Source organism: Moschus berezovskii, chromosome 14 (genome assembly GCF_049115385.1).
Source record: "Moschus berezovskii isolate FMDL1 chromosome 14, NW_MosBer_1.0, whole genome shotgun sequence".
Lineage (NCBI taxonomy): Eukaryota > Metazoa > Chordata > Mammalia > Artiodactyla > Moschidae > Moschus > Moschus berezovskii.
Window position 1 is genome coordinate 43,805,645 of NC_142473.1, and position 24,791 is coordinate 43,830,435.

General features: G+C 44.1%; 1 protein-coding gene and 1 pseudogene across 3 annotated transcripts in view; both read right to left on the minus strand.

The window, feature by feature from the left end:
- Positions 1–14,619, minus strand: part of BMAL1 (basic helix-loop-helix ARNT like 1) — a 108,474-nt gene extending 93,855 nt beyond the window's left edge. For 2 of the 3 annotated variants that reach the window (XM_055423340.2, XM_055423338.2), the window contains exon 1: positions 14,477–14,619. The gene's annotated coding sequence lies outside the window, so the exon portion shown is untranslated. The remainder of the gene's footprint in view (positions 1–14,476) is intronic. The other variant, XM_055423339.2, reaches the window with a different exon arrangement.
- A 9,783-nt stretch (positions 14,620–24,402) lies between these two features.
- On the minus strand, positions 24,403–24,547 carry LOC129554975 (small nucleolar RNA SNORA70; annotated as a pseudogene).
- Between the last annotated feature and the right edge of the window lie 244 nt (positions 24,548–24,791).

Consider the following 24,791-nt stretch of genomic DNA (forward strand, 5'->3'; position numbering starts at 1 on the left):
CCATTGTTCAGTCTCCTTTCCACCTGAAAAGTAGATTTTGCTGCACTCCTGAGAGCTTTCTCAGCTTCCTTTGCAGGTAAATGTAGCCATATGACTAAGTCCTGGACACTGGGATAAAAGAATGTGCGACTTCCAGGTCTTGCCCTTAAGATGACTGAGTGTATGACTCCTTGATCCTTTTCCCCTGGGAGATGGTAAAAAGTGAGGCTTCTACCTTCAGCCACCAAGTGGAAGGCACACACTGAGGACAGCAGGACTGGATCACTATCTACTCTAAACTGGTGTATGAGAAAGAAGTCAGCTTCCACCCAAATTCAACCAATGTGTCTGTGGATGTCCCTAAGACAGGAATGTGCTCTGTGTCCCAATCGATACAAAAAGCGTGAGTGAAATCAGTTCTGCATTCTCTTGGCAAAGCCCCTTGTCTCTGATGAAATACCTTAAAGAGGATATTCAAAACTGTGTGGGTAAGTATTGCATTCAGGTTTATTTCATGGCAAACCTTTCAAAAACGAAATTACCTCAAATGAAATTATCTCAAAGATGACTTATGTTCAGGTCACAGGAAAATTGAGAGGGCCCAGAAAAACAAACCTGCCTCCTGTAGTAACAGGAGGGGAGAGAACTCAAGTGGTAACACACCCAGTCCTCTCTCCTAAAGCAGTTCACTCCATTCCTAGAAAAGGCACGGAGAGCTGAAATCATGTGAATCGAGACTCATTTCTCCATGGAAACAACGTGATAATGAGAGCTTGTGTTCCCAACCAAGAACTCGATGGTCAACTTTGTAAAGAAATTACGTAAACTCCATGTTTTATCATCTCCTAAAGCCTTGGGACACTGGAAAAGACTCTGATGCTGGGAAAGGTTGGGGGAGGGAGGAGAAGGGGACGTCAGAGAATGAGATGGCTGGATGGCATCACTGACTCTGTGGACATGAGTTTGAGTGAACTCCGGGAGTTGGTGATGGACAGGGAGGCCTGGTGTGCTGTGATTCATGGGGTCGCAGAGAGTCAGACACAACTGAAAGACTGAACTGAACTGAAAGCCTTGGGACTTCTAAAGCTAGAAGAGCTGATGGTCCAATAACATACCACAGGTGATCTATGTGTGTCCCATACCATTGAAAATAGGTGAAAATCAATTAAACCAAACAACCAATCACATGACTGTCTATTTATTTGGATTCAGCAACAGCGTTGTGTGCAACACAACATACTTCACCCTAATAATTCCTGCTGACCTCTGAATATAGTAAATCAGAACATTTAAGAATGTCTTCAACAGAGTAAATGAAGAGGAACTTGGGAAGAGAGTAGAAGTTGTCAGAAAAGTGGTGTTTAAGCCTGACTCTGCCACTGACTAACAAGACTTTGTAACACCCCTCCTTATAAGGTTGTGGTAGACTAGATAAGACAACAGAGGTAAAAACTGCTTTGTAAATCACACATGAGAGGTGCATGGCATTGTTATCAGGACCACGACTTCAATATAGGCTTTCATAAGGACATCTTGACAAGCATCAACACGAAAAAGGAGCAGATGACCAACCACCCTGTCACCTTCTGAGAAACTGATCCAGAGCAATTGTTTCATCATTCTTCTCTTCCCCCAAACCACTCCCCCACCACCACTTGCACTAGCTAGCAACAGTTAGTCAATCCGGCGCATTCATCTTTGGCATCCTTTGCTCACGAGCCACAGGGCAGTCAGCAAGAGCTGCCAGATGCCAGCCATGGGCTGTGAAGGAGGGAGAGCCATGGTGAGCCAAAGTCACTATCAACCCAAAATGCCTTCCAAAGACCCACTGTGCTGTCAGAAACCTCAAAACCAGATTCAGGAAGCATTTTAGGGTCCCAGGAAAAGGGAGGAAGAAGATTGAAGCAGGTAAGAGGGAAACTGTTCTGGGTTTGAATCTTGGCTTTTCCACTCACTGGACCATCAGAGGCACTGGATCTCAGTCTCCCTAACTAGAAAGTGGGAATCCACCTGACAGGGCTATGTGAATATTAAATGAGAAAAGTCATGTGAGCCCTTAGCATAGTTCTCAGCAGATGGTATATACTCAGAGGTTAAATATTGCTATAATTATTATTATGAATAATAAATACATCATGCAATATTAACAAAAATTAAGATTCAGCAAATCTCCAATCCTTCATGGCAAGACTCTGCCACAAGCTTTGTAACCAAGTATTATCAGGGCAGCATGCTAGCTCACCCACTAACTTTCCAAAGTAATCAAGGTTCTTCTGGATTTCTGCCTATTGCCCCAGGACAGGTGAAATATCTAAGAATGCCCAACGGGCCAGCTGGCTGGATCCTGACACTGGTTTTTCCAGTTCACAGCAGCCCATCACTAACCTGAGTGGTGTGCACAGAGGAGTACAGATTAACTAGCATGTCTGGCCTAAATTTTCTATCCATGCCCAGGCTGGTTCCCCTATCCCTGAGGGTGAAATATACCATTATCTTTAAAATATGGCCCCACCTGGGAAAGTGAGGCTAGTCAGCACCCATCTGGTGGACAGCGCCACATCCCTAAACACACCCTGGAGGCAGGAGAACTTCTGTGCCCTCCAGGCTCTGCCTGAAAGGCTGGTACACCTTCACTATTAAAACCACAACTTCTGCTCCCTACAACCAGGAAGCAAGTTTACAGCTTTCAAAACTCTTGCTCTTATCTTACTCCAGCATTAGAACCACACTGTTAGGGGCTGGATAAGAATTTATAACTGTTCCACAGATAAGGAATCAGCCACAGCTAGAGACATTAAGTTTCTGGCTTAGGATATCCGGTGCTTCACTGGTGGCTCAGGGGTAAAGAACCTGCCTGCCAATGCAGGAGATGTAGGTTTGATCCCTGGGTCAGGGAGATCCCCTAGAGAAGGAAATGACAACTCTCTGCATTACTCTTGCCTGGGAAATCCCATGGACAGAGGAGCCTAAAGAGATATAGTCCATGGGGTCGCAAAAGAGTTGGACACGAGTTAGTGACTAAATAACAACAATCTGATGCTAAGGTATTGGAAGCAGCCTAGAATGCAGGTTATCCCATTTCTAATCAGGGAACCTTCCTGGCAAATGTGGGTATTTGTTTTTAAACATCTGACTTCCATAATGGTGCTTTGCTTCTCGAGAAGTCATTAACCAAGGTGTCACGGTCACAGTACACTGCAGATTCACATACTTGAAAGCCACTCACACAGGCAGATGTTCCCCACACTCTAAATTCTAAAGGGCGGCTGAAAACAGCCACGCCGATTAACATAATTGACAATTAATTCCCAGTTCTGGCTCCACTCAGCTGAATCTCTGTCTGGATTCAGCTAGTAGCCTCCTATCCCCGCTGCTGCAGTCAGTCCCTCTGCTCCAATAGAACTGGAACACTCACACTGGACTAATGTTTATGTGTAAGTTGCTTCAGTCGTGTCCGATGCTTTGTGACCCTATGGACTGTAGCCCACCAGGTGCTTCTGTCTGTGGTATTCTCCAGGCAAGAATACTGGAGTGGGTTGCCACTTCCTCCTCCAGGGGATCCTTCCTGACCCAGGGATCGAACCCACGTCTCTTAAATCTCCTGCATTGGCAGGAGGGTTTTTTACCATAGCACCACCCAAGAAGAATGATTTCACATCACTGAAAACCATAATCATAATGAAACCACCTCACTGGTTCTCTACCAGTCTCTACCTCACTAGGTAAACTGTGACTTGCCATTTAGGCTTGCTGAGTTTCTTCTTTTACAAAATGAAGGAGTAGACTAGAGTCTTGTCCATTTACAGCTCGTGACTCTACAAAATCCCAACCAAACCCAAATCCTGCATCTGGAGGACGGTGGGAGACAGCGGCTTCCACTGGTCAAGAGTCTCCATGGCCTAGTTTTTAATCCTGGATCTGCTGCTTCTTAGCTACGTGACCTTAGGACTGTTACTAGATCACTCTGTGCCTCAATTTCCTCATCTCTGAAATGATGCTAATAATAGTATCTCCTTCATGGGCTTTTGTAGGCACTAGATCAGATAATACATATGAAGTACGAAGGACATCATAAGAACTCTCGATGTGTTAGTAATTATTATTGTCTAAAATGAAAAACCCTCCATTCCATGCAAGTCTGTGTCCCTGAATACAAACTGGTCATCCCTACCTCAATGCTTTTCATTATGCTATGTTCCCACCTACCTACTCCCTGGAAACACCTGGGCTATGCTTTTTTGTGAATCTCAATTCTATACATCCTTAAAAGCCTGGATTTGATCACTTCCACGAAGCTTCCTCCCTACCACAGCAACTCAAAAAGAGCGCTCTAGTCTCTGAAATCCTGTAGCAATTACAGATCATCTAGACCACTTTACTGGCATTGTATGTGGCCTCGGGTTATCCTCTATATGCAGATAAAACTGCAGGCTCCTTGGCCGTAACTATTCCTGTTCTTCCTCTGGGTCTAGCATTGTGCCTGGTATATGGCCCTTCAGATATTTGTCAACTGAATAAAGAAATGCATAGTACTACACCCAAAGAAATACGCAGGAAGTTTTCTTTAGTTGATGTGGCTCAGCTATTGATTTGCTGTACTTTGGAGCCAATTAAAGATAAAATAAAGATGAACATCAGCAGGGCAGGGACAACCACGGCCAGGTTAAGTCCTGATCATCAATAAAAGATACTGATATCTGGCCACCCTGAAGAATAAGAAAAATACAGATGGCAACAGGAAAGGGAAATCTAAAATCCAAAGTACCTCGCAAGACCAAGCACATGAGCCTATGCTATCAGACAAGGTGGGAAAGCTGAGGTTTTCCCAAGCTGAACTCACTCAGTCAGCAGCTATTTATCGAGTGGTTACTCTATGCAGACACTTTCTTAGAGGCTGGGGATACAGCAGAGAACAAAACAGACAAAATTCCTGCCAGTATTCCAGGATTCAGGGAGGAAGGCTGGGTATAACACTACCCTCTAGCTCCTAAGTGAAATCCACACAGAGCAGTAACTTCTTGCACCAGCTCCTCTTGCTATGCCTTCAAGCAAGGGAAAAAGGAAAAAATGGAACATACCATTCACAAGTAACCAAGCAGAGGCAGAGCTCAAAGTGCACTGTCACTGCCAGTGAGGCTCCCCTCATTCTAGAATCTGCTGGGAAAGTTCATCATATAGCACTCTGTACCCTAAGACAGCTGAACTCTAAGCATCTAACACCCTAGGTCCCAGTTGAGCCCTGAGACTAGCATTTGCTTAAATATCAAACCTCTCAAATAGCAAATACTGCTCTTGAGGCCAAAAACAAGACTTCGAGGTGGGAGAGGAGGAAGGGAGGGGTGGTAGGTAAAGAACTGGGTAGTTTTCACCATGGTAAAACCTGAGGCTCTTCTCCTTCAGAGCAGAAACCTCTTCTGTCATCTAAAGCCTTGAAAAAAAATTTTTTTTTCTTCCAGCAAGATACTGAAAATAGCTTTGCATTTAACATTTAAAATTGTTTTTGATCCTACACTCCTTCAGCTCTGCTCTCTCCTGCAAACTCATTCCATTCCCTAAGGGCACTTGTAAGTCTATTTCAAAAGCAACAAACCAGAGTCACCATTTTTATTCCTAAGAGTTAAAAAGAAAAAACAATTTACATAATTATAGGGAAGATAAGTTGACCAGGAACACAGGAATCTTATCTGGACCGAAAGTTCTAGGACAGAATTTCTTTCAACTGGTCAAGAGAGATAGCAGATCAAAGTCAAGGTTCATACTGAAGGCATTAACTGTTGAGCACGACGCATGGGAACTTTCTGAGTTCCTCATTATTTTGTATGCCACCTGATTCTTCAATAAGAAGCTGGAAGTCGCCATTGGAGGGCAGGTGTAAACAATGCAGTGTATGTATGTTTTCCTGTTACATTGAGAAAACAGGATTTTACAGCCAAGACCTGAGAAATCAAAGTTCACTGAGGGCAACTTTACTCAGGAAGCCAGGCGTTGGGCCGAGACTGGAGCCCAGGTCTCTCCCAACTTCCAGCCCACAGTTTCCCATTTTTCACACCACTGTCTCATTTATAACACAAGAAATGAAATCCTAAAGGCACAAAAGTAAAAAAAACAAACCCTTTTATAAAGCTTTTCAGACTAGAAAAATTGTAGAAGAAGTTATGAGTTCAATGAGTCCCATGAATGCTAAGAGTAAATGACCTTTGATGCTATATAAATGGGGGTCTGGCTTTGGAAGGCTTAATTAATGCTGATAATGCTTTAGCACTAAATAATATGGTTTCAGTTATTATAGAATCAGCATTAAAAGGCTTTTGTGGGCTTGCTTGGGAACTAAACCACCATTTAGTCCAGTTTTTTCCACAGAAAAATTTATCCCAAGTTTCCATCAACTGCCTTACAAATGAACTTTTGGAACCAAACCTGTTTTTAAGATGGCTGTGCATGTAAAACAGAGTTCTGAAGTCTGAAGCTCTGCACTAGATGTAATTAAAACAGTTAACAGTGATAAATGCTAAGAGTATATTTATGAGAAAACTCTTCAAACCCTTAATTTGTTTATATGCATGCAATATAATGTTTTATTAAAAGCCTCTGAATAGGATATGGTCAACTGCTATTTATACAATGTATAACCAAGGGCAAATGCTCCAATTGTGAACGCAAGTATTTACAGGGCCTTTTAGCACTGGGCTAAGGACTGTTGTGGTTGTTGTTTAGTTGATAAGTCGTGTCCAGCTCTTTGCTACCCCATGGGTTGTAGCCCACCAGGCTCTTCTGGCTATGGGATTCTCCAGGCAAAAACACTGGAGTGGGCTGCCATTTTCTTCTCCAGGGGATCTTTCCAACCCAGGGATTGAACCTGCGCCTCCTGCATTGGCAGGCGGATTCTTTACCATTGAACCACCAGGGAAGGCTGGGCTGAGGATTAGAGGGAGGACAAAACATCTGTACTCAAGGAACACATCATCCAGTTTCACTGGCCTGTACTTTCCTCAAAAACAATCAAGCTGCTTCTAACCTCAGGGCCTTTGTACTGGTTGTTCCCTCTTCGTGAGATGCTTTACCCATATCTTCCTTCAGCTGAGCTCTAACGTCACCTCTTCACCCAAGGACCCAGCTACAGCAACCTCCATCATCATCACTGCTGTTTTACTGTCTGTGCTTGCTTACCCAGCATCTATCACTACAAGGAGGCAACATGCTTAGGAATTTATGATCTGTCTCCTCCCCCAGGAGTCTGTTTTGTTCACTGCTTTATCTTCTATGCCTGAAACATTGCTATATGCACATGGTTAGGCATCCAAGAAACTTCGTTGAATGAGTGAGTATAGGTGCAGGGTGGGGAAGTAAGGAAACGATAATTATTCATGAAACAACTAAAAAATGAGAGCACTGGCCATCCTGATTGAAATTGATATGATCGATTTGCTGATTATGTAGTACCAATGCGTCTGAATGAATGGCTGGCGATCAAAAGTAGAAAAGAAAGAGCAAAAGGGACAAATGTCATCAGAGGAGGCCTCACAAAGAAGAGAGTCAAGGCAGGGTAGAGAATAGAGGCCTCTCTAGTCAAGGGAGAATCCAAGAGAAGACAGACAGCAGGAGAGAGTAGGGCACAGGGGGGCCTGGGCAGGGACAAGCAGAACTGAACTGGAAACATGCTCGGTGTGGGAATGGAGGTGGAGGTGTGGGGGGTGGTGCAGGGCTGGTGAGGGGGAACATGGTCAGACTCTGCAGAACCTGGAGAACGGGACACAGGGGTGTCAACCACGGGCCACTGGCAGCAGGGCTGCTCTTGGGAGGCAAAGTTGGATACATCATGTGGGAGGAACTGAAGGAAGCAGAGGGCAGAGCAGAAAATTGGTTAGAGGATGACCTTGATGGTCTGAACAGGAGGGGGACAAAAAGAGCCCCTCCCCTCTGCTTAGACATGAGAGAGATGTAAGTGAGCAAGGAATACTCCCCCAGTTTAAAAAAAAAAAAAACAGACAACTTCCAGAGTATTTCCCAGTAGCATTCCATGGCAGATTTGGGTCAAGTTCTCAAACGTCCTGTCTATACTTGGAGCATTCAAAAAGGGGAACAGAGGTTCAAAATGATAACTCTGAGGGCAGGGCATGTCTTTCCATGCCTTTCACATCTGAGATTAATTACCTTCAGTAAAAGCCTGTGTTTACTGTCTTTTTATTCTTTGGGGAAAAAAGTAGTATTTAACTTCACTGTGCAGTATATATTTGAACATTATATAACACATTTTTATGTAACAGGTTCTTGACATAAAACAACATTTTCCCTACTATCTAAATGTATTCGGGGAACAACTGGCATTAAAGAAATCTATCTATATATACGTACACATTCAGGCTGTGGACATCTGTCTTCGGGGTAAGGCGCTGGGAAGAGGAGGGGAAGGTGAGAGACTTTACAAAAGTTCTCTTCCCAGTGATGGTCACGTCAGAGGGCAGTGGGTAATGAGTTCTGCTCATCTCTCACAAGCTGCCTGGGGAGGGGTTGACAGAACCACATAAGGCCCATGTCAGGGCAATGCCACAGAAAGGCAGGAGGGAAGCAGGAGACAGAGAAATGCACAACAGAATGTAAGGAGCATGCCCACAAGCCCCTGTAAGTGCCCCTCGGGTAATATCCAAATGTGCACCCCTTGTGCCCCACCTCAGAGGACTTCAGTCCTGTTTAAGAGGAGGCACGCACCACGTTTGTCAACAAGAAGTGAAAGTGGAAAGTGAAAGTGTTAGTTGCTTTGTCATATTTGACTCTTTACAGTCCCATGGACTGTAGCCTGTCGGGCTCTTCTGTCCATGGGATTTCCCAGGCAAGAATACTGGAGTGAGTTGCCATGCTCTCCTCTAGGGGATCTTCCTGACCCAGGGATCAAACCCAGGTCTCCTATTTTGCCAGCAGATTCTTTACCATCTGAGCCACCAAGAAAGCCCATCAACAATAAGACTGGGTTACCAAGCACCGAGGGCCTGCTTGGCTTGACACTGATCGAATCCAGAGGTTCCTCCCAGCAGGCATCGACCACCGCGGTTAGAGCAGACTCTGTCCCTCCCCCTCCCCTGCACAAATCCAGCCGGCCCCCATCCCAGCTGGGCAGTTCACAAAGCCACCTCACTTGTAAAATAAGGATAATCGCTCTACCTACCTCATGGGGTTATTACGAGGATTCAACAAGTTAATAAACAGAAGGTGACTAACATATCTGCTGGCGCTCAGAGAATGTTCAATAAACATTAGCTGCCGTTACCATCATTATTATTATTTCTATTTTGCAAATGAGGTAAATAAGACTCAAATAAGCTAACTAATTTGCCCAGGTCACACATTTCAAACAGCAGTTGAACACATAAACACTTGTAAATGTTTTACTTAGCATATGTACAAAATCTAATGGGTAGAGTATTAACCAGAATATTAAATTAGACAGACCATCCATCCCCTTCTTTAACCATGCTGGCTAAACATGAGTTTATCCTATTTAAAAGGACAGCATGTACTAATGTAAAAATCATTCCCCATCATATGCCAGCACTCCACGTTCTCCTGAAGCAAAGATGACTAAAGCTTATCCAATTTCATCTCCCCAACTGTAGGTCCCCAACTCAATCCTTCCTTCCACTTGGACTTAACTACTCATTGCCACGTCCACTCGTGCCCGTTTCACTCCCATCTCACACCCCACATCTGCACAGGTGTACCTCCTTCCCTCCGGTGCGTAGTCCCTGAGTGCCTACCCCACCCCGTCTCCTCCTCCTCCTCAAGCTCATTCACTGGGATTGGACAAACATGTCCTGAAGCTCCCTGTGCCTCTGATTTGGGGAAACCAAGATTAACACCCCAAAAGTGATTGGACTGGAACCTGCAGGTAAGATATTCCCAGAGACAGCCCAACACGATATGGGATGCAGCAGTACCTAAAATAATTAGCACTGGCTAGATCAAGGGCTGGGGAGACACTGTTGCCCAGCAAGAGCGGAAGAAAAACAAGATGAAGAATAGCTCCAGGAGGACTAAGCATTTGAGCTGGAGCTTAAAGAAGAGTAGGATTTGGATGAGGGAAGGTTGAGGCACAGAACAAGCCAAGGGCGGGTCCAGGGAGCGGACAGTCCCGTGCACACAGCCAGGCGGGCTGGGTATGGAAAGGGAAGAAGGAGCAGCAAAACTGAAAGCTAATACCCATGAATGCTTACTATGACTCATGAAGTGCTTTATGTATTTTTCATTCTTTAACTCATTGAATCCATACTGCACTCTGAGGTAAGGACTAGAAAGTGAAGTCTCAGCCCCGACCCAGGGATCGAACCTGGGTCTCCAGCACTACAGGCAGACTCTCTACCAGCTGAGTCACCAGGGAAGCCCAAGGACTCGAGTAATTCCCATCTTATTGATGAGGACACCAAGACAGAGAAAAAAGCAACTTGACCACAAATCACAAAACCAGCAAGGACATAAAATCTGGCTCCAAAGCCTGCACTTTTAGCCACCCAACCGAAGTCCATTTCAGGACAGCCTGACGGTGAAGGGGTACAGCTATCCTGAGGATGAATGAGACCATGTTTGCAAGTTGTTTGCAACCTGTTACATCAAGGCCACCGATGCTGGCAACGGGCTGCAGTTAATATCCACGATAGACCTGCTAGCAGCTGAAGCAAGAGAGACACATCAGGACAAGAAACAGGACCCAAGCCAACAAAGGCAGTGTGAAGAGCAGAGATCTGGACAGAACACCAACCTTTAGAGTGTGTAGGAAGAAAACCCAGAGGCTGAGGGAGAAGGGATTTCAGGAAGGAAGAAAAGACAAGTGGGTAAAAGCTGAGAAAGGGACAAGATCAACAACTGAGGACTAAGAATGGGGGCCTGGAATTCAAGACTTAAAAGTTTTTGGAGATATTTGAGAATAAATAAGAAGGATGGTAGAGAAAGAAGCCAGAGGGCAGAAGCTAAGGATGGAGCAGATGAGAGAGTCGAGGGGTTCAATGTTCACAACCCTGGGAGAGGCTGCTGGGCAGGGAGGGGAGAGAGAGACAGAGGGACCCAGGAGCACAAGTGCACACAAATGAAAGTTGCCTGCTGCAGAGCAGCCCACAGTAGGCCTGTTTCTTCCTCTTCCATCCTTCCCTCATCAGTCAAGACAAGGGCTTTTCTGGGGTTGGTGAGGAGGCTGAGAGAAAGAAGCACGAAGGAAATTCTAGTGACAGCACCCTGGCAGTGCTGGGAAGGGAGTGCAGCAGGCACTGAGGGAGGGCTTCCTGCATGCCAGACAGTTTACACGTATCATCTCCCCTGATCTAGGGACTCCAACGGGCAGGCACCTTCACTACACCACCAAGGCGGAACCTGCGGTCAGAGGAGTCCAGCACTTGTCCAAGGACACACCACCCAACCCAAGTCCTAGGTCCTGCTACCAGAGACCAGGCTCCTGCCCAGAGGTTCCAAGAGGGAACAGGAAAGAAATTCACTTGCTTTTTTCCAAACTAAGAGGCGAGGAGGAGAGATGAGGGAAAGAGACAAGACATTTTGAGCAGAAAGGAAGAGAAGCTGAGGGAGCTTAAGTCAGAGCAGGTCTTGTTTAGAGAGAGGAGGAGGAAAGCCAGGGTGGATGTTAGGAGTAAGTCTGAGTGTTATGACAAAGCGGCAACGAGGAGAGAAAAGACTGGAGAAGGGTGACATGCCTGCATTTCCAGGCTTTCAATTAAACCTCAAGGTTTAAAAAGGAAGTAAACAATTACTTCCCTTCATTTGCTACCACGATGTTAATTAAAATCACCACCTGTGATTGTAATATCATTTGGGGCAGAAAATGTTCCTTTAATACTTGACTTTCTCCAACCACCATGGGAGTCGACGACAGAATCACAAATAGAAGAAAGCCCACAAAAGGAAGGCAGCCCTTATACCAAAGAGAGATACTGAATATTTAGCTTTTACATATTCATATGCATTTTGTTAACGAGTCTTTCTACAGTGCCTGTCCCTTGTTTAGTATATATAAATGGCATATAGATCATTGGTATGAAGTGATAAATCTGAAAGCAGGGCCACTTCCTTTTCCTCTCTTTGGTAGGCAAAGCCTCTTCTGCAAATAGCTGACAAACTCCTGAATAGTCATCATTTTATAAATCATTTGAAATGGATTCTTTAAAACACCATCTGTTGATCTGTTTAAGTTTCCTATGAAAAGAGGACGTTAGCTCAGATATTCTGGAGGTTCCAGCAGGTAAATACCAACCCAAATTCAGCCATATTAAATATTTAGAGAAGCACAGAACTTTAGAGCAGAAGGAACTGTTGAGATCACCTCGTTCTCCTGCCTTACTTTCCATCTGAGGCAAGTAGAAAGCTCCCTCAGCTTTCTCTTCCACAGAAGGGTTCTGTGACTTGCCCCAAGTGGCACAGCCATGAAAACCCAAGTCTGGGCTGGAACCAGGAGATTCTAACTCTCAGGCTAGCTACCACCACCCCTGCTCTTTTCTCTCTCTCTCTTTCTAAACCTTTGGGGTTGGAATAAGGTATACATTTAACTATAGTTTTAACCTATTTATATTATTCACCACTACATCTACAATCAAAACAAAAAATACGTCTACAGATTCAGCTTTAGACATACAGGCAATTTCAAATCCAGCCCGGGAAATTTTAAAGCCTTCCAAATATGTTCAACAAAGTGTTTTAAAGACTTAGCAATAAAGTGAACTCAGTAATAGATCATGGAGTGAAAGACTGAACTTTGTATTAAGAAAACATTTTGGAGTTTCATTGATATGGAAATCGAAATTAACAGCAGTGATTTTTTTTTCTCCTTTTTTTAAGTCTTGCAAGAATGGAGAGCATGAGATTATTCAAAACTGCTCCGGAGCAGCAAAGATTATTTTAAGCTCATGATTCAACCAGCACATTAATTAAAAACTCTACCAACCCAAATTGACAGATCCTGATATCAATGGGACAAGAAGAATTAAAATAATAGTTGTCACATAAAAATAGATTAAAAGAGGGAACAGCGGCGGGTGTCAGAAGGACAAATGACAAGCAAGCGTTGTGGGAAACTAGATGCAGCTAATGGGCAGCTTTTATGGATTTTTTTTTTTTTAAAAACGAAGATCCTGGAAATACACGTACAGTCAAGAAATGCTTCTTTGAATCTTGTTACCGGAAGCTAAGTGATAAAACTTGGCTAATAATTCCTTGCCGAGGAGTCGCTATGCAAGCAGGGAGAGATCACAACCGCGCAAAGAGACAAAACAGGGCTAGGTGATCGGAAGGGGCCAAAGCAGGGGAGAGAAGAGGGGACTGAGAAACGTGAGGTGAGGGGGCACAGCCTGGTACTCCACCGGCCAGCACCAACTTGACAACAGACGCCCATGGCCAGTAGAGCCTTTCCTTTCCCCGCGTCTGCCCTCGGCTCTGCAGCCGGCTCCCACGACCCCTCGGGGTGACTGACTCGAGACCCACAGGTCGGCATTAATTTCTATTCTTCCACTGATTCCTCCAAGCAAACGAGAGCTCTCTAGGCTGTCAACGCCCGACAGTCTCGAGCGGGAAGCTTTTTCTTTGACATCTGTCAAATCCGGTGCTAAAGCCAGCCTCGCTGCGCCCTCCGCGGGTCTCCAAGACTCCAGGGCGGCCTGCGGGCCCACACCTGCGCGCCGGGTGACATTCCCCTTGTCGTGGAGCACCTGCTCGCAGACCCACGGGGATCCTCCCCGGGCTGCCCAGGACCCAGACGGCGCAGGCCAGACCGAAGTTCGCATGGTGGGGTCGGCCGCATCCCCGGGCCGGAATACCCAGGTGCAGCCCCAGCACCCGTGAAAGGGCCAAAAGGGTACGGGATGGCTCGGACTCCCCAAGCCCAGCGGAGACGCCCTCCCCGCCCCCACCCAGCCCTGCAGGCTCCCGAAAGGAAAGTAGAGGGGAGAGGGAGGAAGGGCAGAAGCCGCATCTCTAACCCAACGCCCTTGGAGTGCAGCCGTCAAGGATGGTCCCCTCGGGGGTCCCTGAACCTTCCGGGGATACATCCCAGGACTAGACCTCAGCCGGGTCACTGCTCCCAAAGGGTGGAGCTGTCCCTTTAAGAGGCAGCTGGCTGCTCCTGCCGCCACCACCACCGCTGCCCCCCCCCTCCCAACTTCAGGTAGCGATGCCCGCGGAGGGGAGATGGGTATTTCCGCGGACTCCTTCCCGGTCCCTTTAAGGGTGCCTGCGGCACCTCTGCCCGTTTTGGTCCGCAGCGCCAGCCCCCGCGAGGGAGGATGGGGGCGGACGAGCGCGGCGCCTTTAAGGGGCGCAGCCTCCCCGCGGCCCGGGTGGGGGCAGGGAGCGGGCACGGGCCCTTTAAGGCCGGCAGCGGGCACGTCGGGCAGGGCTCCCCGGCGGCCGGGCTGCGCCCCGGGCGGCGGCGGGGGCTTTGAGCCTGCCAGGGTGTTAACGGCCCCGACGGGGTGCCCGCGGCCGCACCGCTGGCTGCGGCCAGCCCGACACTCACCGTGGCTCGCCGGGAGCGCCCGCTCCCGCGCCCCCACTCGGATCCCGCGGCGGCGGCGGCGGTGAGTCCGGCGCGGGTAAACAGGCACCTCCGTCCCTGACCTACTTTCTGCCTTCCCTAAATGTCGCACCACTAACCTACTTTCCGACCAATCCGCTCCCCGCCGGCCCAGGCCCGGCCCCCCGCCCACCAATCGCTGTGCCCAACCCCCCTTCCCCGCCCACCAATGGAGGAGTCGCGGAGCCCGGATACCTGCCTCTTCCCTCCAGCCAATCCTAGCGCCCGAAGAGAGCCGGTCTCGGCGGCCGCTCCCGGCCAATCCGTGCGCAGCTCGGCGGCCTGATAGCCAGTTGTGTGGCAGCAAGAGACGCCGATGGCCAATGGCGAGGCGGCGAGGGCCGGTTTACCTGCTACTTTCCCGCCACCAATCGCTTGGCGTACAGAAGCACACGCCCCAAGGAGAGGACCAATTGACGCGCTTTCCCTGGATTTCCTCGCCACTGTCCTCTCTCTTTCCCCTGGTCTCCCGTTAGCCTTGGCCACTGCGGGTTCAGACGCCGCACTCTATGCAGTCGCCTGAGATGTCCTTCTTCTCTAGATTCCTGACTTGCTTCTGGGTCACGGCTCTCACTCCTCCTCCTTGCCGTTTTTTCACTCGGGGCATCCTGACTAAAGCGACATTTCCTCGTTCCCCTACCTCCAACTCCATCTAGGAAACCAGTTTTAGGAACACAGTGCCAGACCCTTCCCAAAACATCTTGGTTTGCCAAAGTCCAAACGAGAGAAGAAATACTTGGTATTTCTAGAAGTTTTTTTTCCATTCAAGTGTTCTTACGTTTATTTCGTTCGTCCTGACCTCCAAGCATCCGATTGGAGCTGTCTTTACTGTTCAAAAGAGAAAACTCTAGCCTGGAGCGATTCCAGTGCTTTTCCTTTCAGTGGCCGCACTACTGTGTGGCAGACAACTTCCCAGTGGCTCTGTTTCTACTGTAGAAAAGCTGTCCAAGGAGTGAGACGGAAGGAAACAAATCGTTGCAGAAAATAAATGTTTCATAACAAGATACAACTTGAGTACTCAGAGGAGGAAGAATCTTATTTTTGCGTCTCAAGCACTTAACAGAGGGCCTTTAACACAAAGAGCTCCCTACCCTTTTAGATGTTAAACTCCCTAAATGAAAGGACCTCGTCTTCTTTTTTGTTATACTCACCCTTTAGCACCTAGCTGGGAGGAGATGGAGGGATGGGGGCAGTGCCTGATTCCTAGCACGTTTGTTGACTGGATATGGGAACAAATTTATCTGAATCACTTAGCTCAATCTTATGACCCAGACTACTCCCTGAGACACTAGATTTCTAGCCTTGTTCATTGAACACAGAAACCGCATTTTAAATATTGTAAAACCGTAGCCTGTCCTCAGTTCACTGCCAGGTACATAGTAGTTGTCTAAGCTCACTGCCAGGGGCACATAGTGGTTGTCCAGTACATGCTTGTGGCCTGAGTGGTGACCATTTGCAAAGTTAACTAACTTCATCAGTAGCTTACTGCTTTTCTGAAGTTTAACTGCAGGTGGAATTTGATTGCTGTTTACTTTGTCTCTGCCCTGATTTCATGAGGTGACCACACTATGTAAGTGAGATTTTAGCAATGTATTTAACAAGATGTTGTGGACAAGATGAGGAACTATAAATCTAGATTCTAATGTAATTAGTTGGATAAGAAACTTGTTAAGTAACTGTTACCTAAAGACGCTATTAATGAACCCTTGTCTGCCATAACGAAGAGTGAAGGTATAGACATTTGTGCAGCATCTACTGTAGGCTAAGCGCGTTCCCTGTATCCTCCCTCCTAATCCAGACAATCCCACTTTTCTAATGAGGAAACTGAAGCTCAGAGTTTAACCAGCTGATCCAAGGCCATGCAGTAGGTGGATCCATAGAAGCCTGACATGTAAAGCAAGATGGGTTTACAGTGCTGCCCAGGGGTGGTCATTATACGTGTGGAGTATTGTCTCCAACGAAGGCCTGGCAAAGAAAAACCATCTACAGGCCCAGGAGAGGGACCAGGATGTAACAAGGCTGGGAACTATGTCATAGGAGGAAGGATTAAAGGAAGCAGAAGGTTTTGCCCCAGGGATACAAGATAACTGTCTTCACACATTTGAAGAGCTGTCAAATGGAAGAGAAATTGGACTTACTCTTAAGGACTCCACAAGGTGAAAGTGGGACCTGTGGGTAGAAATTCTAGAATGACTCAATTTTCTAACAACCTCTTCTGCCCCGATAAGTTGAGTTTCTTGTCACAGAAAGTGTCCAAGTAAGAACTGGATCCCCACATTATTTAATATAATCTTCACATCACATTGGCCCCAGCAGTTAATATGCTGGCTCTCCACACTTGGTAGGTACACAACTTTTATCCAGTAACTTAAACCTCTTTTGTGTACCATATATGGATAGTAGAAGTATTAGTCACTCAGTTGTGTTTGACTCTTTGTGACCCCATGGACTACAGCCCACCAGGCTCCTCTGTCCATGGAATTCTCCAGGCAAGAATACTGGAGTGGGTAGCCATTCCCTTCTCCAGTGGATCTTCCCAACACAGGGATTAAACCCAGGTCTCCCACATAGCAGGTATTCTTTATTATCTAAGCCAGCAGGGAAGCCCCATATAGAGATAATCTAGTATCTACTTCACAAGATCGTTGTGAGAATTAAGTGAGATAATAGACAGAAAGCCCCTAGCACAATGCCTGGCACACAGTAAAGAGTCAATGTGTATTAAATTAAAATTCTATGAAATAGATATTTACTGCATCCATTTTATAGATAATGTTAGTGAAAACAAAGTAGCACAATCCAAACTAATCCCCCAAACTCTGATTCAGTGATCAGATCCACTAGAATTAACTGAAGAGTTTTTTTTTTTAAATACAAATTCTCAAGCACCAATCTAGAAGATTCTGTTAAATATCTTTGGGATCAGAGATGCAGTCAAGTTTGGGAATGACTGATTTAATGGAATAAGCACAGGTTCTGAAGTCAAACAGATCTGAGGTCAAATTCCAGGACTGTTGAATTGAATGGAGAAGCTAATGACAGGACCAGGAAGTTATGCAGTCTGCTGTCTTTGGAAAGAAGTTGAGAAATCCTGAGACGGACATGTTAAAATTCTTGTAGAAAGCCAAGTAGAAATGTGTTGCTATAAATGGTAGCATGACAACAATATTTACTGCAGGTTTACAGTGAGTCCAGTACTCTTCTAAGAGCCTTATTGCATTACTTCAATTTTCACGAATTCCTATACGGCAGTTACTTCTATTATTCCCATTTTACAGATGGGGAAACTGAAGATATCAGGCTATTTAGACAGTCTGACCCCAGAGCTCGCACTCTTAAGTACTTCAGTAAATTACATCTTCCCTTTGATGATTCCTTTGGAAAACAAAGAAACTTCATACTTTAGAGACATAAGTTCAAGAGTCACCAGTTCAAAGGTGGTGAGCATTTTTTTTTAAATTTCCAAATGATTAGGGTTTCATGTAGAAGAAAGGAGAATGCACAGGAGTATGCCTTAGAGATGGGGATGTCATCTCAGACTTAGGGAATGCAAGAAACAGAAGCCTCTCAACTAGCTTAGTCTAAAGAGGGAGATTTCTCTGAAGGAGACAATGGTAGATCATAGAATCCTAGAGTAAGAAGCACAGCATATCCTATAGAGGATTAGAACTGGGGTGTAGCAGCTAGGCATGAAGCGTTCCCATTTTTTCTTCTGGGGTCATTCCCATTTTCTCCTCTGGGGTCGTGTGGCCTCTGGACTGGTCTTTTTCTCTCTGCCTGATGATTCTCTTTTTCTGTAGCTCTTTACTCCACCCCTTTGTACATGGATGCTCTCAACCCCTGAGAGAGAGAGAAAGAAAGAGGAGAGACTGTCAAAGTGGGGCATGGGCTGAGCAACAGTCCCCAAAGGTGCCTACTGAAGTGAAAGAAGAATCAGAACAGGAGAAAATACAGATAATAAGAGAAAAAGAAGGAGAAGCAAGAAAGTGAAAACCTGGATTTGAAAAACGGGAAGAAAATCTCAACACGTGTAGAAATGAGATAAGGGGAACTTATATTTGAACAAAAGGTTTGCTACAACAACAAAGAAATTTGACTGTAAAAAAGCTGTTTTCCTGAAACTGCTTCTAGAGCCAGATCAATGTAGGATATTGGGAAAATTGAGCATAGAAAAAATCAGTGAAGACAACCAGTGTCACCAGTGAGTACAGATCACTTTTTGAAGACATTTGTCATTTAAGGGGAAATTAGGAAAAGAATCATCTATCACAGCCACTGATCCAGTTGAGAGTGGTTTATGATGATACATGTAGGTGCACTTTGATTTTTTTAAACCAAGGTGGACATATCTGGGTGTACAAAAATGAGAACTTGAAACAGTCAGGCATTGATGAGTTAACCAGTGTTTATAACACTTTCAGCTAATTTTCTTTAATGACCTTTCTTGACTCTTTTTTGAATAAGATAGTCCTAGCAGCTCAGAATGGGAAAGCAGTAATACCTTATTTGGAATGTGTCCTAGACCGTGTAATTAGGCTTTAGATTAGATCTTGTTTGCAGACATGGCCAAGATTTCAGAGATGTTGGTGATCAGATGTCAAAGGGGCTTTTCCATTTGGCTGAGGGGTGTTTGCTAGAGGGAGCTAAAGCACCAGTAACCACATTGCTTCTCCAACAGAAGCCCTGAAGAACAAATAGACACTGTCTTTATAAAACTGGCGTAGGGTTTGCCCTGCTTTGCTAGAGTGAGCATCACTGAAATTCATGCTCCAAATTTAAAAAAAGGAAAATAAAGTTTCTCGTTAGTAAAGTGAAGTGTTAAGTCAAGCCTTTTAAGTAGTACATTAACTTAAACGAAATTACAATATGCTTTTGAGAAAGAGAGGATAGATTGGGAGGAATTTGACCTAACACATTATCAAAGCACACTACAAAAGTGTGGCAATTAGAGTAATCTGAAATTGGTTTAGAAACAAACCAATAAGTGAATGAAAAGGCATCCAGAAATAGACCCAATGGACGTGAAAACTGTGTATAATATAAAGGTGACTTTTAAATTATCAGGAAAAAAAGATGGATTTTTCAATAAGTGCTATTAAAACAACTAGCTAGCCATGTTGAAACACATAAAGGTTGTTCTCTACCCTAATCTTTACAAAAGATAACTGACCATTATCTAGGATTTGAATGTAAGAAGTGCAATCTATTAAAAAACATTAGAAGAAAATGTGAGTAAAATTTTTATAAACTTGAAAGGCCTTTCTAAGCTTTACACAAAATTCAGAGACCATGAAAATAAAGGCTGATTATATAAATGTATGTGCACACCTACAGACCCCCTCACACACCCACACACATCATGAGCAAAGAAATGGAACAACCAGCAAACAAGCCAAGAACACACGATTAAGAAGGCATCAGGATTTCCCTGGTGGCACAGTGGATAAGAATCTGTCTGCCAATGCAGGCGACATAGGTTCGATCCCTGGCCTGGGAAGCTTCCGCTGAGGAGCAACTAAGCCCATGCACCACAACTACTGAGCCTGCATTGTAGAGCCCACGGGCTACATCTACTGAGTCTGTATGCAGAGATTACTGAAGCCCAAGTGCCTAGAACCTGTGTTCCACAAGAGCAGCCACGGCCATGAGAAGCAACTAGACAGTAGCCCCTCTTTGCTGGAAACTAGAGAAAGCCTGCACAAAGCAACAAGACTCAGCGCAGCCAAAAGTAAATAAATAAATAATGCACCATACATATTCCAGTTAAAAGGTCAGAAGTTAGGATAGTGAGACATAAGTGATACTTCTGGGGGTATTATTTAAACCTGTCATTTGCAATAGAAAAAATACTCTTTTTAAAGCATTATTGCTTATAAAGCTGTCATGTTTTTGGCTCTCCCTCTCTTTTTGTTTCTTTAAAAGTCAGTAATCTCCTTAGAATGTATGTTTGTGTATAACTGAGTCACTTTGCTATACAGTGGAGATTGGCACAACATTGTAAATTAACTATACTTCAATTAAAAAATTTTGGAAAAAAAAATAATCACCAAGCATTATCCCAGGCCATAAAGCCTGTTTGGATTCTCTGCAGTAACTCTGGGTCCTTTACTCCATTCGTAGGCAAGCTACTGATTCTAAACCTGCCTAAGGAAAACTCATTTTGCACACAGATGTGTGTGCGTTTAAATGAATAATGGCTACTCAAAGCTTTCCATTCTCTTTGCAATTAAAAAACAAAGAAAGGAACAAGAATAAAGAAAAAGAATATCCATTGCTTTTCTCCCTCTGATTATAAAATGAATACATTTTTGTGACAAAAATATTCATAAACATAAAAAAGAAAATAATGTATGATCTCATTAAGCATATATAACCCCCATTAAAATATTGATGTATTTTCCTTGTCTAGTTTTCTTTATAACTATGTTATATTATAATCTAACTTTTATCACACTGAAATTTTGTTTGGTATCCTTCTTTTTAAAATTAACCTGTTGTGGGACTTCCCTGGCAGTCCCGTGGTTAAGACTCGCACTTCCAATGTAGGGGGCGCTGGTTCCATCCCTGGTCAGGGAACTAAGATCCCACAAGCCTCATGGTGTGGCCAAAAACATTAAAAAATAAAAGGAATCTATTGTGAACATTCTCCCATGTCATTAAGCCTTATTCTACAACATGACGCCTAGTGGCTACAGGCTATTTCATTGTATGGAGTCACCATACACCAGCAAGCAAAACCCTCACATTGTCTCCAATTTCTTCTATTATTAATAGTGTTTGTAGAGTATAGGTTTATGGAATGGGCCCACAGCTTCCCTACCCTACATCATTACCTCACGGGGTTCAGAGAATCAGTTGATATAGACAATGAATAGCACATATATTTTCTTGTCAGGTTTTTGGTTTTTTTTTTTTTCCCTCCTGTGACTATTTCTCTCTCTGTCATAAATCTTATGTTAAAGATACAAGAAAATTTATATACAGTCAAATTAAAACAAAACAGGAAATGATTATAGCTTGATAAGTGGTCTTTGGAAAATTTATTACCCCAATCCTATGTTTCAAAGGGCACTCCAGCTATCAAAAGGATTGATTGACAATAAAGCTTACTGTAAATAAAGATAGTCGAATCTTGAATGTCAATGGAGTCATTTAGTTTCAGTTGTATTATTATTTTTGCCCCCACGCTGAGTCTTTTTCTTTATCTGCTGCCAAATCGTTTCTCTGTGCATTTGTACATCTGCCAGAGGGAGGCAAGGAAATATGGTCAAATGATGTTATTTCTTAGACTTTGAGAGATTGGATAGGAGACAAAAGTTGAAAGTTATCCGCAAAGCAAGGCTGTGCACTGACTCCTCTGCTTGTAAATCTCCCCCACTCTCAGTGCCTCTGTCCATGCTCAGCTGGCTCACACCTGCTGCTCCAGTTTGAAGGTCACTTCCTCGGGGAAGCCTTCTCTGACCTCCAAGGCATAAAAAGCACCCTGTGCTTCCTCTCTCAAAACATTATTGCACTTGTGATGTCTTGTCTTCCCATAAACTCTGTGAGGCAGATACCACACCTCTATGGTTCTCTCCTATCTCCCACAGCTATCAAAATAGTACCTTCACAAAATCAAATATTGTTTGGATGAGTAAATATAAAACAATGAAGAGATGTGAAAGTGTCCTGCTCTTCCTCCATGGATATACAACACCTCCTCCCACAGAAACACGTGGGATTCAATTGTTCCCTTCAATTCCTCCCTCGTCCAAAAACTCCCCAGACCACCCTCCTCGTTTCTCCCAACCTCGCCGCTCTCCAGGCCTCTTCCCTTCCTGGCTTTTCTTCAAATACTTTTTACTATCTGACGTTTTGTTATGCATTCATTTATATATTGCATGTTACCCTCAATGATATGTGAGAGAAGGGGTATTTTTACTGCTGTGGCTCCCACACTTAAAATAGACTCTAGCATGTAGTAGGTGTGTAAATATCAGTTGAATGAGTGAAAGAATGAGATTCCAGAACGCAGAGCAATCGAGCCATTTTGGCCTTTAGTGTGGTTATAGCAGACCAGCAAAATCCACTGCATTATAAACAAATAAATTATCTTTAATTTTCCCTTTAATTATTTGCATTATTCCTATTATTTGTCATTTTTAGAGGTGCCACTATCAAATTTTTATGGTTTATTACCTAAGAGTGAATTGACAATATGTTCTCATAAAATATTTCATTGGGTATAAATAGAAACAAGCAATAAGCTTTTCCAAAAGCTATAGTAGAAACAGGTTTTGTTTTTTTTTGGTTTGCTTTGGAGTTTTTATGGTCAGAGAGTTTTTACAATAAGGAGTAAGAAGTTTGATTCACCTTTGAGAAAAATAATTTGTTTTATCAACTAGTTATGATATTATGTCATCCTTTAACATGTTAAATAAAATATTAGACCAGAACTATACAGAAAAGGTCAAAGAAAAATATAACATAACGCCACATTCAAAATAAGACCCCATCATATCAGAGTGAATAAAAGTTAGTAAAGATATGTGTACATATGGACAAAGTTGTAAATATTCATAGAGATAAATCTAATTTTATTGAAGAGGTTATGGGTAAATTTTCTGCAAAGTTGTTTATAATAATCAAAATAATTTTAATATGAAACTAGGAGAGCCAAGTGCCCCAGAACACTTTGTGTGTTCTCTGGCACCACTTCATGTTATTCTGGTTTTGTCTCCTTAGTTAAAGTCACCAGCTATCCACCTTCAAATTGGACAGCCTTTGAGATAACTTGCCATACCGGACTGGGATCCCTGGAAAATTCCAAGGTGCTCTGCTCTTTGGCCTTGAAACCCCTTTAGGTCTCAATAAATTAACTGAGAAATACCAAGAGCCGCATTGAGAATTTCCAGTTCCAAGATGAATTCAAAACAACTTAAACAGTGTACTAGCAGTGTTTAATGTTGTTTTTATTTTCAAATATTCTCCAACTTAAAGCTCTGCTTCTGGGGAAGACACTTAGCTGCCCAAGAACATTCTGAGCTAAGGAACCACCACAGTATAATACCAGAACCCCACACCATGTCATTGCCTTAACTGAGGGTCCCAGCATGGACCCAAATGAGGGAAGTATATTTTTTTCTCAGTGACTTCCTGATTCTTGGGAACAGCAGGTTTGAGAAAATGAAGGTGACTAGGTGACTAGATCGCTAGGTGTTCTCATATGATCCCTACCTCTTTTACTCCTCTATCCTCTTCTCCCATCACAGGATACCATATTGGCACCTCGGATGGTTGGCCTCAAATCCTGGTTCATTACAGTGTTTGAGTTAACCTTTCCAAGTAGATGAAGCTTAAATAGTTGGCAACCTCCCCCTTTTTTTTTTTCTTTCCACCTACCAAATGGAAATTCAGTATTACGATCAAAACTTCAAAGTCTTCCTCCCATACAGCTTTAATATAAAAAAGTAGACTTTTATTTTATTTTAGACAGGAAAGTAGTATTTATTGGTGGGTGGGAGTAAGCAGGGGACGGCATCAAGGCTTCTATAAACGCAGGGCACAACTGGGGATGTATTTGACCCTACAGCTCTCCGTCCGGCATAAGCTACTTTTCTGCCCCTGAGTTTTCAAATTCACCCACATTAAACTTAGTAAAACCCCACTTCTTGGAAATGTGGATTTCTGGCACCCAGGGAACTTGAACTTGGCCTGCATAGGGCCTCAGTCACCTGCTCCTTGTTCTGCAGCTTGGTGCCAATGGACATTATGACTCTGCCAATGTGGACCCTGGCCACTGTGCCCTGGGGCTTTCCAAATGTATTGCACATATCTGTCTGGAGCCTAGACTAGGAACAGCATGCCAGACATGAATGTCCACTGGAAAGGGCTGTCTCCAAGGTTCCTTAGGGCAACTCATACAAGCAATAGGCTGCTTGAATTACACTATTGCATGCACACTACATTACTGTCTGCAGTCATTGCACACCAGGCCCCCATGGGGTAAGGAGGCAACCTACCTTTTAAAAGCACATTCCCACCACCATCCATGCCTAGTCCTAGGAACTAAGGATATATATAATAAACAACAATTTTGCTATACTAGAAAAAAAGAAAATGTTAAGACTTTCAGTCTACTTAATACTTCAGACCAGATTTTGGGCATCCAGCTGTCTTCATTTGCAAGGCATCACATATTTTCATATTCCACAAATGGGGCTATTGAACAATGATGAATGAATGAAATACAATGCAACTATTTTTAGTATAATAATTG